General features: G+C 39.7%; 1 protein-coding gene across 5 annotated transcripts in view; it reads right to left on the reverse strand.

The window, feature by feature from the left end:
* ERBIN (erbb2 interacting protein) overlaps positions 1 to 22,055 on the reverse strand; it is a 716,810-nt gene that overhangs the window by 502,659 nt on the left and 192,096 nt on the right. For all 5 annotated transcript variants that reach the window (XM_029576039.1, XM_029576020.1, XM_029576010.1 and 2 more), the window contains one exon: positions 18,312 to 18,368. The gene's annotated coding sequence lies outside the window, so the exon portion shown is untranslated. The remainder of the gene's footprint in view (positions 1 to 18,311; positions 18,369 to 22,055) is intronic.

Raw genomic sequence — 22,055 nt, forward strand, 5'->3', positions numbered from 1 at the left:
TACAAACTGGTTTCCCCTCAAGTCCACATTTACTTTATTAATTCATTTAACATCCTGAATTTCTTTTTGTTTTCATTGTATTTTCATTTTCTTAAAAACAGTCACTTAACATGAAGGTCCCTTCCCGGGTCGCTCATAGGTACACATCTAATTTGAAATTTCACCAAGACAGCCAAAAAGCAAAAACTTGACTTTAATGTCCAGTTCAATTCCTGTCCCAACATGGGTCCATGTTTCAACAACATCTACCTCAGGGGGTTTCATTAAAGCTTAACTCCCGTTCTCGATCTTCAGTCACTCCATTTGCTTCCCGAACAATATGCACTGCTTCAAACTTCCATTTTATAAGACCTTTAAACATGGCATCTATCACCCTCTCTCTTATACACCAGCCTATGTGATGCTATCATTTAAATCAAGGAATACCAATTAATTATTTTATTTAATCCTTCTGGATGCATCAATCTCAAATTAAAGATCCAAAATTGCTTACGTCTATTCAGTAATGATTGAATGTCCCCTCCTCGGACTGGAACATTAATTGCCTCCAGGATAGTCCATCGAAAGTTTTTTTTTAAGAAGATCTATGAACTGTAATTCCAAAAATGTTATGTTCTGCAATGTCCATGTAATTTGATTTACATGGGACGGACCAAGCGGAAAATTCAAAACGCGGCAACTGGAACATAAGAGTTGTATTAAAAACGTCCAAAAGTGACAGCTCCTTTGGTAACTCATTGTACAGACAAAGGCCATCAATTCAGAGATTTTCGATTGAATTGATGGCTATTGAATTGTCCATAGGTTTCTCCTGTGTTAAGTGCACTTAACATGGATAAATGGCTTCTGATAATTTCTGTGTTAGTATGTTATATTTACATGCATAACTCCTTTGAAAATTCACCTGTATGCTTTCAAAAGGAATAAGTACTCCAAATGATGTCCACAAAACACTTTGGACCAATTTTGTGAACTTAAGCATCTACTGAAATACTTGCTCAACCTCTCACTCATGATTCACCATCTTTTCGGAGAGAATGCACCTCAACACTATAGCGGCTTACCATACCAACTAGGTGGCAAACTGATCTCTACTCATCTGCTATTTTGTTTCATGAAAAGTCTATGGCATGGGCCCCTCAGATACAAAAAAACACCTGTTATGTGGGACCTGAATGTGGTCCTTTCCCAACTAATGAAACACTGGCATCAGCTTCTCTAAAGTACTTGATATGGAAGGTAGGGTTCATTGCTGCAGTGACTTCAGCTGCAAGAGTCTGCAAACTCCAAGCTCTTATCCACTATCTTCCATACATGCAATTCTTCTACAACAGGGTGGTTCTGCCTACTCGCCTGAAGATTCTGCTGAAAGTCTCGGTTGCCCATATTTTTATGAATGTATATTGTACTCTGCTCTGAACCTTGGACTTAATGCAGGTTACAAATTTTATTTTTTTTTAAATAAATGCTTTCTCCATCTCCACGCCTAGAACACCTACTGTGAGTGCAGGGAGAAGTATTGCCTACCTTCTCTCCTACGCCCCATGTGCATGAAGGAGAAAAAGCTCTATGTACTCTGACTACAAAAGAGCTTTGGGGGCCGATGCAATACCATGCGATAGCTGCTGCGCATGGCTTAACACACGATTGGATGCGTGTCCATAACCCCAATTAGCATGTCCAAAACGCATGTCCAAATCACCACGAGGCTAATAGCACTCATCACATTTAAATTCATGTAGATGAGGATATTAGCTAATCCTCGTGATCCAATAAGTTTAACCACATAGCCAATGTGCCTTGGCAATGTGGCAAATTTAACGCCAGCCCAGGGCTGGCGTAAAGGTAGGCCACACAAAAAAAAACACAAAAATCCTGTGATTCCTCCTAATAGTTTTTGTTGCGATACTAATAAGAGGAACCAAATAAAGCAATATTTAGTTAAAAAAAAAAGTTTAAAAAAAAATTCTGGACGCCCAATACACACAAGAGCGTATATATGCCAGTAGCAGAAGAAAATGTACGCTTATAGATTGAGCATCCCTTTTCCCAATGCACTTGACAGACCTCTCTCCTGTGTGCCCGATGCAGAGGCGGCACTAGGGATGCACATTTGACCCTAGCACCTCTTTTTAGCACAACCCCTCATTTAAATACTGGATTGCATGCCCAGTAGAGGTGGCTGGGCATACATTAGGAAAACAGGCGCTCAACACTGAGCGCCCATTTTCTGTGCACAATTATTGCATCAACCCCTTAGCCTATTACAAAAACAAATCCAACCACATCATAAAACCTCTCAACTGTTCGTTTCATATGACCCCAACAGGCTAGGAGTAGCTGTCACCAGGCCGCAACCTTTTCTAACTGGCTGGCCGAATGCAATCATCACTGGTACATCTTAGCAGAAATGCAATTCACAGACTCTGTGTAGGCTCATCCAGTGATAGCCATTGCTGCTTGTTTCTCATCTCCGAGAAGTACCCATTAAAGAAATCTGCAAAGCTGCAACTTGGTCTTCAGTTCACACAGTTTATGACCAACTACTGTCTTGATAACCTTTCAAAGACTGACAGTAAATATGGACAAGCAATTTTGCTAAATCTATTCTTGCTTTAGTTTATTCACCATGGTGAGGGCCAGGTGGCTTATTAAGTAAATGTTTCGCTGCAAACCATCAGCTGGGGATTCCCACATGTAGTTGGATAATTCAGCCTACTTATAGACAGAAAGAGTAAGTTTGTTTACGGTAAATGGTGTTTTCCATAGATAGCAGGATGATTAGCCATGAAACACCCATCTGTCTCTCTGAAGAATTGACTATACAGCTAGAATTAGCTCTGATATAGCCTGAGCAGGCATATGAACATAAGAACATGCCATACTGGGTCAGACTAAGGGTCCATCAAGCCCAGCATCCTGTTTCCAACAGTGGCCAATCCAGGCCATAAGAGCCCGGTAAGTACCCAAAAACTAAGTCTATTTCATGTTACCGTTGCTAGTAATAGCAGTGGCTATTTTCTAAGTCAACTTAATTAATAGCAGTAATGGACTTCTCCTCCAAGAATGTATCCAATCCTTTTTTTAAAACACAGCTACACTAACTGCACTAACCACATCCTCTGGCAACAAATTCCAGAGTTTAATTGTGCATTGAGTAAAAAATAACTCTCTCAGATTAGTTTTAAATGTACCACATGCTAACTTCATGTAGTGCCCTCTAGTCCTTTTATCATCCGAAAGAGTAAATAACCAATTCACATTTACCTATTCTAGACCTCTCATGATTTTAAACACCTCTATTATATCCCCCCTCAGCCATCTCTTCTCCAAGTTGAAAAGTCCTAACCTCTTTAGTCTTTCCTCATAGGGGAACTGTTCCATGTGAGGCAATTCCCACATGGAAACTGCTGCACAGACTCTACTAGATCAGAGGGATGAGTCCATTCACTTCCACCAGATGACATCACCCACATACAGTGGCTAATTCATCCTACCTACGGAAAACACCATTGACAGTATGCAAACATTTTACCTGCTTTTTGTAGTTTCTTTTCTCACCTTTAGCATTTCATTATCACTATCCTAATTATATAGTCAATAAAATACAAGTTTTAGTATGATTCTAGTATAATCATTTATTTAGAGATTATGGAACTTCAGGAAAAATGAAATGTGAACATCTGAAAATTCAAAGAAATTTAAAGTGAAAATTGTATTTATTGACCTTACACTTCTCTAGCATCTTGCCCATTAGATGATGTATTGTAATGCCTTCCAGACAAGTTTCTATTAAGAAATAATGCTAGTACTATACCACAGGATTTATCTTTATCATATTAAGAAGCAGGAAATTCCATTGTTTCATATTCGCACTGGAGTTGTATTATCTTCATGCCCAGGCATTCAGCCATTCCCCTGGTATAGTGCTCATATATTACATCACTGATGGTGGTAGTATAAAATATCACTCAATTTTGAGATTTGTCCTGCAGCCTTCCAAATTTTAGGCAACTTACTTTATATTTCAACAAGTCATGTATTTGGAATAAAAGTCACCTTATTCTCAAATTACTTATAAAAAGGCAAAACACCATCAGCTCATCTAGTGTATTAGTTCATTATTCTGTCATTCTCATAAATAAATCAAAATGTTACTCATGATATTTTCTAATACCAAGATCAGGTTTTTAAATTTTCAGGTGCTAAAAATGAACTAAATTAAACTAGTATTGCTTTCTCCAACTTCACTTCTAGAACACCTACTGTGAGTGCAGTAGGTGTTTCCTACGCCCCATGTGCATGAAGGAGAAAAAGCTTCTATGTACTCTGGACTGCTTCATGGAGGTCAGATGTCCCAACAGCAAACTACTTTCATTGGATAGTTACATCTTACAACTATAAATACCTAATAATTTATCTGAAATAATTATTGCAAAACACCTAAAGATAACAGACATGGCAAAACATACTAAATTTTCAATTTTTGAAAGAAATCCATCCTCAGAGTATTATTTCAGACATGTTTCACATCACCCTTGATTTACAAGTGCACAATCATCATCTTAGATAATTTTCAAAGGCATTTTAATATATACCCTAGTTTGTGTGTAAATCAGCTTTTGAAAATTAGCCAGGGAGAGCTGTGTGGGGAAAGTATGTACGTTAACTAGATTATACATGTACTTTTCCCTGCACTCATAGTAGGTGTTCTAGGAGTGGAGTTGGAGAAAGCATTTATTTAAAAAAAAAATTGTAACCTGCATTAGTCCAAGGTTCAGAGCAGAGTACAATATTACATTCATAAAAACCACAACATAAAATTGAGTTTGCCTTCAAACAAACCAACTTCATGTCAAGTAATCACATCAAATGCTTATGTGAACAAAAAAAAGTTTTCTGTTTCTTAAATGACTGTGTGCATAAAATAAGGCACTGCAACTCTAGGAGAGAATTCCAAAACTTAGGCCCAGAATCCTAGAAAGGCTTTTCTTGAGTTTCTGAGATTTGATCTAGACGAAGAGAGATGTCTAATAAGGCACATTGGACAGAACTCAGTATCTGTGGATAACTATAAATGCATAATGTTCCACAAATCCAAGGAGATGATGTATTACTTAAAAAGTGATGATTTAGCATGGCTACTCTGTATTTAAACTTCCATTGTAGAAGGAGCCAGTTAAGGAAATAAAAGACTGATGTAATATGGTCCCATAAGTTCGAGCAAAAGGTGATATGAGCAGATGAGTTCTGCACAATTTGTAGCACTCTTAAAACATTTGCCACCGACTCTATATACAGTGAGTTGCAATAGCCATGGTTTGTCAACACCAAAGCTTGCATGATGTCAACCACGCATGCATACTTTTGGTTTTCGAAAGTGTGTGCATAAATATAAATGCAGAGCATTACACCTGAATGCATATTAATATGCATACTCGAACCACCCATTAATTTTCTATGCAGATTTAATACATCTGTGTATGTTTTTATGTACACCGCCAAGGGCCTAAGTATGGGCAGCCTATAAATACTATAAAATAAATGTCTACTTTGAAAATTCCCAGAGTCTTTAGCCCTCCCCATTACTAAGTTGATTGTTAATATTGGGGAAACTAAATTTTCAATAAGGAAAATCATGAGTACCAATATCATTGGCCGTGTGTACCTTTCCTGGGCACATGAGACATTTGGAGTAGCATCTCTAAATAGGTTAGTTTTCCACATAGGAATGAGCTTTACTGGTAAGTCAGGGCACACGGGTATGATCTCAATCTCTCAAATTTACTGCTAGTGTGCAAATTAGTACTTGCAATAAAGAAGAATACAAAATGAAATGAACTTGTTACAATTCATAGTCAGAGGAGAAAATCAAATTATGCCCCAGGATTCCACTTGGCATATACTGCACCTATTACATTGAAAACAGAAACTATGATGTCCAATAGTCAGCAAAGCCCATCTAATCTTATTTCCTATACTTAATATAGTACCAGAAAACCCTACCCTGGTTGATCGTTTACTTTACCATCCCCTCATCATTAAAAATTCCCCCATGGTTGTCCCATTCAAAATTAGGCCTATTTAGTTTTAATTTGGCATCACAGAATATCTACTTTTTTCTTTCATCCATCTTTTTTTATGAGCATTAAATATTACCGATAGTTCATTTGATGTTCAGTATTTGTCTTCAATAAGACTTGATACAAAATATGCCATTTATGGCAAGAAACTACAGTTTTAACATACATGTAGACAGACTTCAAACTTTTTAAAATGCAAATTATGGATACTGACAGTAACGTTTACAACACGTACATATACTCCTGTGCATCTGTGTATGCCATCTCATGGGAATAGATGCAGCCATTTTAAAACAAGTCATATGTGCATGCAATTCTATATGGACACACGTATGTGTGTGCAAATGCTGCCTGTACCAACAAAGTAGGGGGATTTTGCTAGGCACATGCACCAACATAAATACCTGTTTCAACCAGGTCGCCTAGTAAAATATAGGACTTCCTAACCCCCCTAGCTAGCCTCCCTTTTACCCTGTTAGCCTGACTCTTCAAACCCCGCAGACTAGCCCTGATTATTTTAAAACTTATACACCAACCATAGCAGAAGTAAAGTCACGCGGTAGGGGACCCCAGTGCATACTTAGGCGCATACTTCAGGTTATAGTCCCGGAACACACCCATGCCCCCCCACGCCTTCCCAATTTGTGCGTGTCCTGGGAAATATGAATGTACTCAGGTGCTTCTTAAATTCCATGTGGCGCCTGCTGGCCCAATATACTCACACACCTCCTGGCTTTGGTGCACGTAGGGCTTTCAAATCTACCTGATTATTTTTTCCAAGAATGAAGCAATGATAATTCTGAGAAACAATACCACCATAAAAACAGTTGCCAATTTAAAGCCTGGTCAAATATTCCATACGTGGAAAAATGTTTTTTCATCCTCATTATTATAATTAAGCATGTCCACTTTGTGTGAATGAGTCTCGTACCTTTAAAATAAAATTGCAAAAATAGACCAAAGCACTGACTTCTAATGTTAAGATAATTTTTTCTTTTATTTCTTGGTCCCTCTTTCCTTCTCCCACAAACTTTTGCTCTTATTAGTGGAAAGCTTGATATTTGGTGCAGTGTTGCCCCTGTGACTATGAAGCAATTTTTCCAAAATGGAAATCATTGTACTCTACTATGATGTCAACTCTGTCCTAGATGCTTATAGCAACAGAGGGAAAACAAAACATCCTTATTTTTAATGTGAGTTGGAAAATGCAAATTAAAAAAGTTGTGAGATTATAGTGCTGTTAAACAAAAAAAACTTTAAAGGATGCAAAAGTGTATTGAGTAACTAATCTTGTCACAGTATTATGATTATACAATTTTAAAATTGGGTAGTTTTCTATATTTAAGGTTATCATTGGGGAGTTTAGTGTATTTTATTTTTATTTGAAGATTGAATATTTTTTTATTCTAGATTTTTTGGTATTTAGCTTTCTTGGATATGTTAATATTTTTGCTTTTTTTTTTTTTTTTTTACACACTACTTACATTTACTCATTCGCTGCATACCATAAAGTCTGCAAGTCCTACAAATTCACTTTTAGAATATCTAAAGAATTGTTCTACATGAACAGTTCTACAGGCAGTATAGTCCGATACTGTTTAAACTTGAAAAGAACAACTGCAAAGAAGAAAACTTTCAAACAAAGATGTTAAGTAGCTCTTGAATTGTATATGCAGAGTTATCTTCTCTGGTTTGCAGCCTGCAGCTCTAATCACTAGACTATTCCTTCACTCTTGGGCACAACTGTATGTTGATGTTTTGGGAAAATCCTTAGAATAAATCATTCTGTACAAATACTTTCCTTATTTTAACTGGAAAGTTAAATTGCAAGTTTAACATGGCATATGGATATCATTCATGCGGAAATGCTTCTGGAGGTAGAATTAAGCTGAGTGTAATTGAAGGATTAAGATCTATGGTAAATGTGTGCATATGTGATTTGCTGGATTAAAACACTGAATATAAATGACTGTGCATTCTGTATAATCTTAAATTTATCTTTGGGGAGCCAAATGGCATATTTCATTCCTTTTTTCTTGAAACAGTTATTCCCTGTTCATTTTTTGTAATAAAAATTAGTTGTATGAAATATGTAAAATGTGCTGGCTCAGAAACCTTATTTTAATCTTTTCACAGAATGATAGTATAGTGAGGCATACACTAAGAAATTATTACAAAAGGTGTTGCAGAGGTAACCTCAAACAAGAGCAATGGAATCTGAGGAATCTGCTTTTCATGCCTATTAGCAAAATTCATTGCCCTGCATCAGTGATCCTGAATAATGACTCCAAAAGTATGTGTAGTGAGCTCCCTTATAACTTTGGCTACTAGCACTGATGTTGATTATTGGAATTTATCCAAATTTCTCAAGGTTTTGTAATGTTCTTTTGTAGTTTTTCTTTTTGGTTTTCATGGAATAAAATATTTTATTCTGGGGAGAACAGAACCATGTTTGGAAAATTTTGAAGTACTAGCAGGATTTGGAGGGGGGGGGTTTCTGTTTATCCCTCAATTGAAAGCTCACTACACTTTTTCATTTCCATCTGTGGTTCGACAGCTAAAATATATGGCCACCTGCATTTTTTTTTCATCTTTCTTGCATATCCTTCATAGCTATTCACTATTTCCACTGCTTCAGTGTCAGATTGGATAAACAGATGTCTTGCAATTGGTACTTTCCACTACATAAATTTAAAAAAAAATTATAAAATTAAAAAGCATACTTTGAGAGCTTTTCCAGAAAGCAGTACTTCCTGGCCTCTGATCCAGTAACTTAATGCAAGTCTCCATTTTCGCAAAGCAATATTGGGCTATCAGGTGTGTCCCAGCTTTCAATGAATGCACATATCAAATTAACAGCCATAAAAAGGCATTCCTCAAACTATACAACAAAGAAACATGACTGCAGAAAGACCACACAGCATATCTAGTCTGCCCATCCACTCTACTGCTTGGTTCTACAATCCCTTCCACTACCTGAGAGATCCCCTGGGCTTGTTCCATGCTTTCTTGAATTCCAATTCTGCCCTTATCTCCACCACTATCGCTAAGAGGCTGCTCCATGCATCCACTACCCTTCTGTAAAAGAAGTACTTCCTTAAATAACTCCTCAGTCTGCCCTCTTTCACTCATCCCTCTCGTTTTCTAAGTCTCCTTTCTACTGAAAGAGATCCACCTTATGTGCATTGATAATTCTGAGTTATTTAAATGTCATATCTCCTCTGCCTTGCCTGAGGAGTAGCCTAGTGGTTAGAGCAGCGGGCTATGAACCAGGAGACCAGGGTTCAAGTCCCACTACTGCTCCTTGTAACCTTGGGCAAGTCACTTTACCCTCCATTGTCTCAGGTACAAACTTACAGATTGATACAGTAAGGCCACGCTACAAAGAGTGCGGCAGTCACATATTGGTGACATCATCAGGATGGAGCCCAATCACGGAAAACTTCTGTCAGTTTCCAGAACTTTGACTGGCCCCTACTGGGCATGCCCAGCATGGGTCCCCCTTCAGTCTTTTTTCCGCGCAGCAGTAGCCTCGTGAACTGATTCCTGACAGGAATTTTCCTAACGGAATTAATTAAAAATACTTCGCCCCACAGGGGTCCCCCCTCTAGCTTTCTTCGACCACAGTACTCCGGTAAGTTTTTTCACCGTTTTTTGTCGGTTACCGTCGAGTTTGGCCCTCTCCACACTGTCAGGTGGCGGGAGTTCCGTGTGGGATGCAGTAATGTTCCCTGTTCTTGTGATAGAAGGCCAGTCAGTTCTGGAGTTGAATGAGTGGGTCTATAGAGAGATTGACCAGGTAGACGTACCATGGTTGACGGGGCCACGCTGGGGCGATGAGAATGAGGTCGGAGTTGTCGGAGATGCATTGCTGTAGTACCCATCCAATCAGTGAGATTGGAGGGAACGCATATAAAATGTAGTTTGACCACTGTAGAAGGAAGACATCCTGGGCTAGTCTGTGACTGCTCCATCGTAGGGAACAGAATTGTGTTACTTTTGTATTGTGTTCTGTGGCAAAGAGGTCTGTTAGAGACGTGCCCTAGCAGTGGAAGATGTCGGCTGTCACTTTGTCGTTGTTCCCATTCGTGCAGATGGAAGAGGTGGTTGAGTGTCTGCTTCAGAGTTCTTCACTCCTGGGAGATAAGTCGCCTGCAGTTGAATTGAGTGCAATAGCGCCCATTCTAGGAGTAGTACTGATTCCTTGCAAAGAGTCCTGGAACCTGACCCTCTTTCCTTGTTTACGTAGTACATGGCAACCTGGTTGTTTGTGTAAATCATGACTGATTTGTACTGAAGAATTTTTGAGAAAGTGTAGACGGCATATCAAATGGCATGAAGTTCCAATAGATTGATTTGGTAATTCTGTTCTTTCTTCGACCATAAGCCCTGGGTCTTTAGGTTTAAGACATGGGCTCCCCAACCTGTCGTGGAGGCATCTGTAGTCAATGTGACAGACTGCTAAAGCCAGAAGGATACTGGGCTGCAGAGAGAGAGGAATAACCACTAAGAAAGAGGTAATAACGCCCTTGTAACAGGACATTGGTGAGGCCTCATCTGGAATACTGTGTTCAGTTCTGGAGAACATATCTCAAAATAGATTGAGACCGGATGGACAAAGAAAGCAACCAAAACGGTGTAGGGTCTGTATCGGAAGACTTATAAGGAGAGGCTCTAAATATGTATACCTCTGAGGAGCAGGGGAGACATGACCTTCAAATACCTGAAAGGTATTTATGCATGAACTTCAAACCTTATCTGTTTGAAAGTAAACTGTAAACATAGAAACACAGAAATGACAGCAGAAAAAGACCAATCGGCCCATCAAGCTCCCATGCTTATTTTCCCCATATGTATCTGTTTCACCAACCACCAATTTCAGGGCCCTTGTTGGTAACTGTTTGATTCAAGTTTCCTGCCATCCCCTGTCATTGATGCAGAGAGTAATGTTGGAGTTGCATCAAAGGTGAGCATAAGGCTTAATGGTTAAGGGTAGTAACCGCCGCATTAAGCAAGTTACCCCGATGCTTGTGTACCCAGACTACACAGATCATTGCCTTGTTGGATGTTGTCTGAATGTAAATCCTGTTTTCCACATTTCCCCCTGCCGTTGAAGCAGAGAGCAATGCTATATATGCATTCAAAGTGATTTATCAGGCTTAATTGGTTTAGGATAGTAACCGACATAATAAGCAAGCTACCCCCACGCTTATTTGTTTACCCCGATTGTGAAGTTCAGTCCTTGTTGGTTGTTGTCTGAATGCAAATCCTCTTTTCCACATTTCCCCTTGCCGTTGAAGCAGAGAGCAATGTTGGAGTTGCATTAACCTTGCGAAGGCTTAATGAGTAAGGGTAGTAATCACCATGTAGTATCCTCTACTCCAGTAATCCACCCCCATGGCTCTTCTCTTCATTCCCATCCTCTAGTCTTTATGGATCCAGCGTTTATCCCATGCCCCTTTGAAATCCTTCACAGTTTTAGTCTTCACCACTTTCTCCGGAAGGGCATTCCAGGCATCCACCACCCTCTCCGTGAAGAAATACTTCCTGACATTGGTTCTGAGTCTTCCTCCCTGGAGCTTCAAGTCGTGACCCCTAGTTCTACTGATTTTTTTCCCAAAGGAAAACATTTGTTGTTGACCATGGATCATTAAAACCTTTCAAGTATCTGAAATTCTGTATCATATGACCCCTGCTTCTCCTCTCCTCCAGGGTATACATATTTAGGTTCTTCAATCTATCCTCATAAGTCGTTTTATGAAGACCATCCACCTTTTTGGTTCCCTTTCCTGGACTGCCTCCATCCTGTCCCTGTGGAGAAACTGTCTCCAGAACTGAACACAGTGCTCCAGGTGAGGCCTCACCAAGGCCCTGTACAAGTGGATCATCACTTCCTCTCTCTTACTAGCCCAGTATTCTTCTGGCTTTAGCTATCACCTTGTCACATAGTGTCTAACAATCTAAAGTTGGTGAAACAATCACCCCAAGGTCTCTCCTGCTCCGTGCACATCAGCCCTTCACCCCCCCATCAAATACAGTTCTTTCGGATTTCCACACCCCATATGCATGACACTGCACTTCTTGGCATTGAATCTCAGCTGCCATATCTTCGACCACTCTTCCAGCTCCTTTAAATCCTGTCTCACTCTCTCCACTCCTTCTGGCGTGTCCACTATGTTGCAGATCTTAGTATCATCCGCAAAAAGACAAACCTTACCTTTTATCCTGTCCGCAATGGTGCTCACAAAGATATTGAACAGGACCGGTCCCAACACCAATCCTTGAGGCACTCCGCTTAACACTGCCCTCTCTTCAGAGTAAGTTCCATTTACCATCACACATTGTCTTCTGTCCGTCAACCAGTTTGCAATCCAGGCCACCACCTCGGCACTCACTCCCTAAGCTTCTCATTTTATTCACAAGCCTCCTGTGCGGGACCGCATCAAAAGCTTTGCTGAAATCCAAGTAGATGACTTGGAGCGTGCTCTTCACCGATCTAATTCCTTAGTCACCCAATCAAAAAAGTCGATCATATTTGTCTGACAGGACCTTCCCCTGGTGAATCCATGCAGCCTCTGGTCCAGCAATTCTTCTGACTGTAGATAGTTCACTATTCTTTCTTTCAGCAGCAACTCCATTACTTTTCCTACCACCAAGATGAGGCTAACCAGCCTGTAGTTTCCAGCCTTCTCTCTGCTCCCACTCTTGTGAAGCAGGACCACCACCACTCTTCTCCAATCATTTGGCACCACTCCCGTTTCTAGGGATCTATTGAACAGGTCATGCAGCAGACCCACCAGCACATCTCTGAGCTCCCTCAGTATACTGGGATGAACCTCATCAGGCCCCATGGCTTTGTCCACTTTCAGTTTTCCTAGCTCTTCCCATACATTCTCTTCTGTAAACAGAGTTACATCTACTCCACTCCCCTCCAGTTTCTTGTTACCTAGCGATGGTCCTTCTCCAGGGTTCTCTTTAGTGAACACCAAACTGAAGTATTTGTTTAATATTTCTGCCATTTGTTCATCTCTCTCCACATATTGAATTTCACTATACCACTTTGAACTTTTCTCCTTTCTCTGATGTATCTGAAAAATGTTGTCACCCTCGCTTTACCTCTTTGGCAATCCTTTTCTTCCGCTTGACTTTTTGCCGTCTTGATTACTTTCTTTGTCTCCCTCAGTTCCACCAGATGTTTTTCCTTGTGCTCCTCCCTTTGGGATCCTTTATATATTTTGAATGCTATTCTTTTAGCTTTTATTTTGTCAGCTACCTCCTTTGAGAACCAGATAGAAAAATAAAGAAAAGCAAGAGAAAAATGAAACCTAACATATAGATTAGTTGCCTTGGTAATTGCTCCTTTTAGTTGGCCCACTGTTCCACATCTCTCGTTCTCCCAGCCTTCTAGTTCTTCCTCCAAATGCTTCCCCATTTCATCAAAGTCTGTTTTTGAACTGCAAAACTCAGGTCTTCGTGCTTCTTCTCCATATCCTGTTTGTGATATGAAACCATACCATTTGATGATCACTGGTGCTGAGGTGGGCACCCACCTGGACATTAGAGACATTACCTCCATTAGTGAGCACTAAATCTAGTATAGCTCCCTCCCTCATGGGTTCCATTACCAATTGTTTGAACAGAGCCCCTTGCAGGGCATCCACCATCTCTCTACTACTGTTAGATTCTGCAGAAGGGATTCTCCAGCCTACATCCAGCAGATTAAAATCTCCAACATTCACCACTTCTCACTTCTTCCCCATATTTTCGATGTCTTCAACCAGATCTCTGTCAAGCTCTTCCATTTGATTTGGAGGCCTGTAAACCACTCCAATAAAAATGGATGCCCCATCATCTTTTTTTAGGTCAGCCCATAGTGCTTCTTCTTTGCCCCATCTTCCTTGCAGCTCAGATGCTTGGATATTGTTTGACATAAAAAGCCACTCCTCTCCTTTTCCTGTCCTCTCTGTCCTTCCTTAACAAGTTATAGCCCAGTATTGCCGTATTCCAATTATGAGATTCCGTGAACCACGTCTCCATGACAGCAACAATGTCCAAGCCCGCCTCCACCATTAGGGCTTGCAGATCTGGGATTTTATTGCCCAAACTACGAGCATTTGTTAAACAGTTAACACTTGGTGAAGGTTGTTCTCAGGACCCTGTATCTGCAATTAAGTTTCAAAAGACCCTCCCCCAGATTGGCTTGCTAAGTTAAACTTTTTACTTCGCTGGTCACAAGAAGCTTTAGTTCTTCCTGTCTCCTGGCTTATCACAGCAGACTAAGGACCTGATAGACGCCTGCTAGGCTCAGAGTCTCCCGCCCCCAAGCTAATTACAGCAAGACACTTTCTGGAAACTTTTTCTTTTGCCTTAAATGAACCCCACAGCAAATTTATGCACCAATATCAATATCTAGACAAAGAGAGAGATTTTAGTGGCAGCTATTTCCAAATAAAGAGATTTTAGTGACAGCAGTATCTAATTAAATCTAGAGGTTTTGGGGTTTTTTGTGAGACTTACATAAACCCACAACAATTTAATACAGCAATGTTAATATCTAGAAAAAGAGATTATAATAGCACTTCCCAGAGAACAATATAATATAACACAGAAGCCCTCTAGAATTAGTATAAATTAATAAACAGTGTTTTTCTTAGCTGGACACAAACTTCAGCACTTCCTGTCTCTTGGCTCTTCACCGCAGACTAGAATACTAAGGACCTGATAGACTCCTGCTAGGCTCAGAAACTCCCGCCCCCAAACTAATTACAGCAATACCCTTTCTGGAAACTGTAGAACTAGAGGTCATGAAGTCAAACTCCAGGGAGAACTCAGAACCAACATCAGGAAATATTTCTTCAGAGAGTGATGAATGCCTAGAATGCTCTCCCAGAAGAAGTGATGATGATAAAAACAGTAAATGAATTAAAAAGAACAGTGGGATAACCATTGAATATCCCTAGATGCTGAAAATGAAAAAAAGGGGTGCATGGGGGCAACCTACACACAGCAGCAGTTACTACCCTTAACAGAAGGCATGGGGTAACTGCAGTTACTACCATGAGCAACTTGCTGGGCAGACTGGATAGTCCGTTTGGTCTTTATCTGCCATTATTCTTATGTTACTATGTAAGAAGATGGAAACAAAATACTGGGAAAATATGCAAGGAGCAACAGTTCAACCCAACACCACATTGAAATGATTGTATTGTGCTTCCAGGAAAGCCACGAGGCAACCTACATGGAGATTGTACCAGGGTAGTTACAGCCCCAAACAAAGTACGGGGTAACTTGCAAGGAGCTATATTACAACCCTAAACACCTGGCTGAGCAGACTGGATGGGTCATTTCAGTCTCTGTTGTCATATGTGTTACCATGTTCTTTTATTGCCCCTCATCTTTTCTTATTTTTTTGATTCTGGGTTCCTCTCTATAAATGGTGGGTTGTTTATAACTGGATTCTTTGACTTGTACAATTATGACAGTGTTAATTTCTCTTTTTCATTGCTTTTATTTGTAAGATTGAAATCCTTATAAATAAAATAATTTGAAAAGTATAAGACATACATGTACCATACTGAAAAGTCAGTGATGTAATAGTGGTATGGAACTAAATTAAAGTATAGTTTGAAATATGTAAATTAGCAAATGTACCAGTTCTGTATGTGATATGGTTTGTCAGTCAGTCTATTGTGGTGTCTGAGTGTTTGCCTGGTGTAGTGTGCCTCTGTCTATAGTGTGATCTGTCTGTCTGTATATGGCTGGGTGGGTGAGTGTTGTGTGTGCGGTGTGTGTTTTTCCTCCTTTCAGCAAGCTGAAGAGAACCAAAACTTGACTTTTGAGCTGCAGGCTGCCAGGGACTGCCTGGTGCTTAGCAACTTATTCAAGAGCTGATTGTGGGGAAAAAGATACAAAACCAGAAATCCAAAATACCCTTTACATAGTTTGAAGGAAGCCATGGTCCAAAGTCTGCTCACCTCTCTATTAGATACCTTATTGAAACAGTTTTTAATATAGTAATGACAAATCACTAATAAATTAGTCTTATTTGAAGCTTTTTATAGAAGTACATATTTTTGGCAGTTAAAATTTTTGTGAAAATTTTTCTCCAGTCCCCAAATGAGAAAAAATCCTATGGTCTCTGACATGAAGAGGCCAGAGCCAAAGTTTTGGCTATTACTCATAAGATAGTGCATAATGCCTCACAGTCTAAAAAAGAAGATTAAGGAATATGTTCCTACTCAAACTCTAGTCAAGAATTATTAGCAATTCCCACAGTAAAACAATTTGGGATGCACCAAACTAGAACAAAATCTTTTTCCATAGGTACACCTGCTTTATGGAACAAGTTATCTGCTGGATTATGTAGTAAGACTGATTACCTAAAATTTAGCAGAACTATTTCAGAAAGCATTTGATGTGAATGATTTGGAGGCTCTTGGATAGTTTAATATGGTTGTATTGTTTTATGGAATTTTATATTATTGTATTTTATTTATATTATTTTACATTATATCTGTTTTGTGTTTGTTTTACATTTTTATGATTGTCTTGTTATCCGTGTCTGAACAGGTTGAGATTACATGGAATATAAATTTTGTAAAATAAAATAAACAGATAAATAAAAGGTTGGACAATCCCATTCTAATGTATTCTTCTCTGGTGGGCATCTTTTTAATCTCTGACTCTATAGATCTACAGTATGTACACATTTCTTTTTATCAAAGCTGGATTCTACCCTTTTTAAGTCTCAAGGTCCTCATCTGAATTTTGCAATATATACTACCACCAGGACTCCACAGTGCAAATAGGCTCTTTGAAACTAAAATATGAAACAGATGTACTCATTGATATATTAACAAAACCTATTTCACTAATATTAGAGTTGTATATTAATATTAGCCAAATTAAATGTTTATATACAAACAGATCTGTACATTTTTCAACTTTTAAACAAGCGTGCTGATGCACCCAAGGATGGGAGCACATGCACATGCAATTTTAAGTGGACTCGTGCCTACGCACATAAATGCCACTTCTACTGTGTCAGTGGGAGGGATTTTAATAGACACGCGCCATCTTTACCAGTTTTTCCAGTTCATCCAAATAAAGGATAAGACTTCCGAACTCCCCTAGTTTAATAGCCTCTCTTCTCTCCTGTTAGCCCAGACCCTTAAAACCCTAATCTATTTTATTACTTACATGTCCTCCATAGCAGAAGTAAAAGTTACACGCAGAGGACCCCAGGAACTCCCATGCCACGCCTAGCAGAGTACCCCAGGAACTCCCATGACATGGCCCTTTTTTTTTTTTTAAACTTTTCATTTGTGCACGCAGCAGGAAATAAGCATGTACTCAAGCAGCTCTTAAAATCTGCTCAGCGCTTGCTAGCCTGACATTCGTGTATCTCCAGTTTTTGGCACACATCAGGCTTTTAAAATTCACTTTTAGTGGAGAATTCTAGTGATAATATTTCACCCCAAATACCAGGGCTTGTTTAAGGCTATTGCTATCAATGTGACTACATTGGATGCCGCCATTCCTGAGGGCTCTGAGTGGGTCGACAAAGCCACAGGAAAATATAACTCCCAGCACTCTCTACGTTGCTTCTGCCCATGTCACAGTTTCGCTGCTACTTCTGCACCGCAGGGCTTTAAACATGGCAACTCGTTTTGCTGTTCCACAACAGGACCGAACAGCAGGGTGCCAAATGTCCCCACTCTGCAAGGAAATGGGAGATTTTCTATCTGGGGAAAAAAGGAGTGAGGGGAATTTTTCATCAGTAGCCAGGTGAAGATGTATAAATTCCTTCACCACAAAATGTGAGTGTGGATGTGTAGTTGGGTGGGGGGGGTGGCCTCCAAACCCAGTGTTGCATTGAGCCCAAACATTTCTTAAACCAGGCCTGCCAAATACACAGGGCCTACTAACACTTAAAATGTTGTCTAGCCCTGCTAAACAAAAGAATCATAAAAATCTTCAAAAGGTCAGATCCTTCAGGATATCCCTAATGAATATGCATGAGATAGAGTTACATACAATGGAGGCAGGTGTATACAAATTTTTTATGAATATTCATTAAGGATATGCTGAAAATACATAAAGAATAAAACAAAAATACTTATACAGAACTTTAATGCCTGCTCAATTCCTTCAGTTAAATGCTTATAAATTAATGAAATCAAATATCAATTGGGTATACACATAGAAGGTTAAAGAAAATAAACTTACCAGCGTGTTATATTTTTGTCCTGGCTATTTCTATACTGAAGTCTTACAGCTGACATCCTGTGGAAAAAAAAATTAAATCATGTCAGGATTGGTCAATTAAATTAATTGCTGAACAGAATTTAACTGTTTGAGAAGTGAAAAGGGAATTACAATATTAAGCTATTTTGATTCATGTTCCTAATGGACAAACTTGAAAAAACAAATCTCCCACATGCCACAAGGATCATAACTGGGCACTTGCAAGGATTTAGAAACAGTAGGCAAATACTTCAAACACCACAGAGGAATAAGATGTTTCAACATAACTAAAAGGACAGGATTTACTTCAATGGTGTTCTTTAAAGATGAGACATGTTCAAGACATAAATTTGAATTATGAAGAACTTCTATCATCTAGTCATCATAAATTTTCAAAACAGTTAAAAGTACCCATTCTCTTTTCAGCTTGCTCAAACCCAGCTGATTGCCAAACTCCATGTACTATGCGTTTGAATATCTGCTTGTTATGCAGCTCTGAGTACATGCACACACTTTAGTCCTGGGCGAATTCTGCGCTACTGTGGAGCACAGAATTTGCACAGAACCCCCAAACCACCCCCCCCCCAATGTGCAGAATTGCCATTTTCTGCGCAGTATATGGCGAAGATAGAGAAGGCCCCTGGCGTGCCACGAGCAGAGCTCGTTTCACTCGCGGCGAAGATGGAGAAAGCCCCACAGAGAGAATGCGAGTGGGTGTCTGTGTGTGTGAGTGTGTGTGTGTGAGATTGCGGGCCTGGGGGGGGGGGTGAGAGAGAACATGTGTGAGGATGCCTACGTGTGGGTGCCAGAGAGAGGGAGCCTATGTGAGGAGATTGTGAAGGGGTGTGTGTGAGTGAGAGATTGGGAGCTGGTGTGAAAGGGATTGTATGTATGTGAGGGTGCTTGTTTGTGAGAGAGGGAGCCTGTGTGAAGCAGTGTGGGAGAGAGACATAGGTAGCCTCTGTGAGGGTGTATGCATAAGAGAGAAAGGAAGCCTATGTAGGTGTGTATGCAAGAGAGAAAAGGATCCTGTATGAGGGGATGTGTGTGTGCAAGAGAGAGAGCCTGTATGAGGGGGTGTGTATATGCACTAGAGAACAGGAGCCTGTGTGAGACACAGAGAGAGAGAGACACACACACACACACACACATAGCCTGTGTGAGGGGCAGAACTGAGAGAGGGGTCAAACTCTGGGAGTGGAGATAGAGTGGAAGGGGTTGAGCCTAGAGGGTAGGGGAGAGATACTGGCAAGTGGAGGAGTTGGGACCTGAGAGGACAAAGTGGCCAGGAGAGTAGAGAGAGTGTGTGGCAGGGCCACTCACAGTGAACTTCTAGGGAAATTCAGCTCAAAATATTTAAAATTCTGCATCTAAGTAATAACTTGTTTCTGTTACATTTTAAATTAATTAATTACTTAAAGACTGTCATATATATTGTGTTATTTTGACCAATATAAAGTATTTTGCAGAATTTTTTGTGTGCAGAATTTTAAATTGTATTGCACAGAATTCCCCCAGGAGTAACACTTACATGGGGTTGAATAGAATAAAGCATATGCGTTAGTGACATGCCTACTATGCATGCACTTTTTAAGCTTAAATGTTCATAGGCAGTATATCTAAGACCTAGAAAGGTCCCCCCCAGATTGCCTCTTTTACAGATGGAGCGCACTGATAACCTGCATTTGGACGCGCTAGCTTTACCCCTTCGAAAACACGCATCCACACCCCCCCCCCCCCCCCGGAGACTAATAGTGCCTGCAACATGCAAATGCATGTTGATGGCCCGATTAGTCATTCCCGCATGATACAAAAAGCACATTTTATTTTCAGAAATTAGCGCCTACCCAAAGGTAGGCGCTAATTTCTGCCGGCACTGGGAAAGTACACAGAAATACAGTAAAAACCTCTTTTCTGTGCACCCTCCGACTTAATATCATGGCGATATTAAGTCGGAGGTCCCGAAAGTTAAAAAAAAATTAAAAAAAATTTGAAATCGGCCCGCGGGTTGAAAACCGGACACTCAATTTTGCCGGCGTCCAGTTTCTGAACCTGTGGCTGTCAGCGGGCTCGACAACAGACACCCGCAAAATTGAGTGTCGGCTGTAAACCCGCTGACAGCCGCCGCTCCTGTCCAAAAAGAGGTGCTAGAGACGCGCACGCCTCTTTTTACCGCCAGCCCTAATTTAGATATTTTAGTTTACTGAATCGCGCGCCCAGGCCAGTGTCCTGGGCGCGTGCCGGGAGAGCGGGCGCTCGCCCGCTCACTTTACTGAATCAGCCTGTTAATGAAGCTGAAAAGTGCACATGTTGTGAAAGTAACTGTTTCAGGAGATTGAAAATACACTAGACAGATCCAGAAAATCTGTGGTACTACCTATTTTACACATGTAAATCCTAAACCTTTGAAAATATACCCTTATTTTTTCAAGTAAATATACTCCCTTCATCTGATATTAATCAAATCCATCCATCTAAAGAACAAACGCCATTATGTGTAACAATGCAGATAAAAATAAGCTATACCAATTAGTCACTTTAAGGAGTAGTTAGTATTAGAAAAACAAAGTAAAAATCTGGTAAACAGTTAATTTCATATTTACTGATTAACCTATAAGAAAATCAAATGGATTGCAGTGTCCTTGTATTTTTTTTTGTAAACAGCAGTGTTGGAAATATATTTAGAAAACTTAAGCACCAATCAAAAATGTTTAGGAGTCAGGAAATTTTTCCTTTCCTTTTCTGTTGCTTTTTCACACTTTGCAATTGTTGCTATTTTGCTTGCTATTTTCTTTGCTTTGTCTTTTTTTTTTTTTTAATAAATATTTTTTTTTCAGAATGTTAGGTACCAGGTGTCAAATTTTAGGCAGCCTGGTAACCTGACTCCTGGGATTTTTCCAAGCCTAGTAAACAGTATTGCAAAGTCCAGCCTTTTATCATCAACAGAAATGAAGAAAGATTAATGAGCAGACTAGAAGTTAAATACAATCAGACTGCCTTCTGAAATTGAGTAGAGTCAAGCACAGCAAAATGCTAATCATGTCAGAAAACCAAACAATTCAAATGTACTTTATTGATTTTAGCCCCAAAAAGCATCAACCCCCACACCACAAAATATGCAAACTAATATATAAATGTCTGATTCCACTGGCTCAAGTGAATGTTTTGATAAAAGGATTTATAAAGACAAGTGTGAACATAAGTCCTGACAACTTTGGTCTTACCTACAATTTATTTTATTTTGTTTTTAGGAGCCAGGCTAAAAATGTTTATCCCACCCAATAATTCTTTTTGGCTTTTACTCATAAATTTGCTTAACATAGCAAATAACAGCAGGAATAAAACTGAAATAGACCATTTAAAACAAAACAAAAAAAATTTTGTCACTCTTCACCATCTTTTCAATGCAGCCCCTCCCCTGCCAACTTTCCAAAAGAAGGAAACTACCTCATGAATGACATTCTGAAATAAAATAAAGCTCGATTAGCAACAAATTGTTCAGTGAAAATTTGGAGTTAAAATGCAACAGACCAAACACCGCAAAAACAGAGCTACTGCAACATCACTCTCAGCTTTGACAGTGTGTGTGTTGGGGGGGGGGGATTGGATTCAGATGGCAGCCAACACAGGCTTTGACTTTTACAGTCTGGGGGTACTGATATACAGACATAAGGGAAAAAGCACAGGCCTATTTCTATGGCCAAATCCAAAAGCAAAGCAAGTCAG

The sequence above is a fragment of the Rhinatrema bivittatum genome, chromosome 1 (genome assembly GCF_901001135.1).
Source record: "Rhinatrema bivittatum chromosome 1, aRhiBiv1.1, whole genome shotgun sequence".
In the NCBI taxonomy this organism is placed as follows: domain Eukaryota; kingdom Metazoa; phylum Chordata; class Amphibia; order Gymnophiona; family Rhinatrematidae; genus Rhinatrema; species Rhinatrema bivittatum.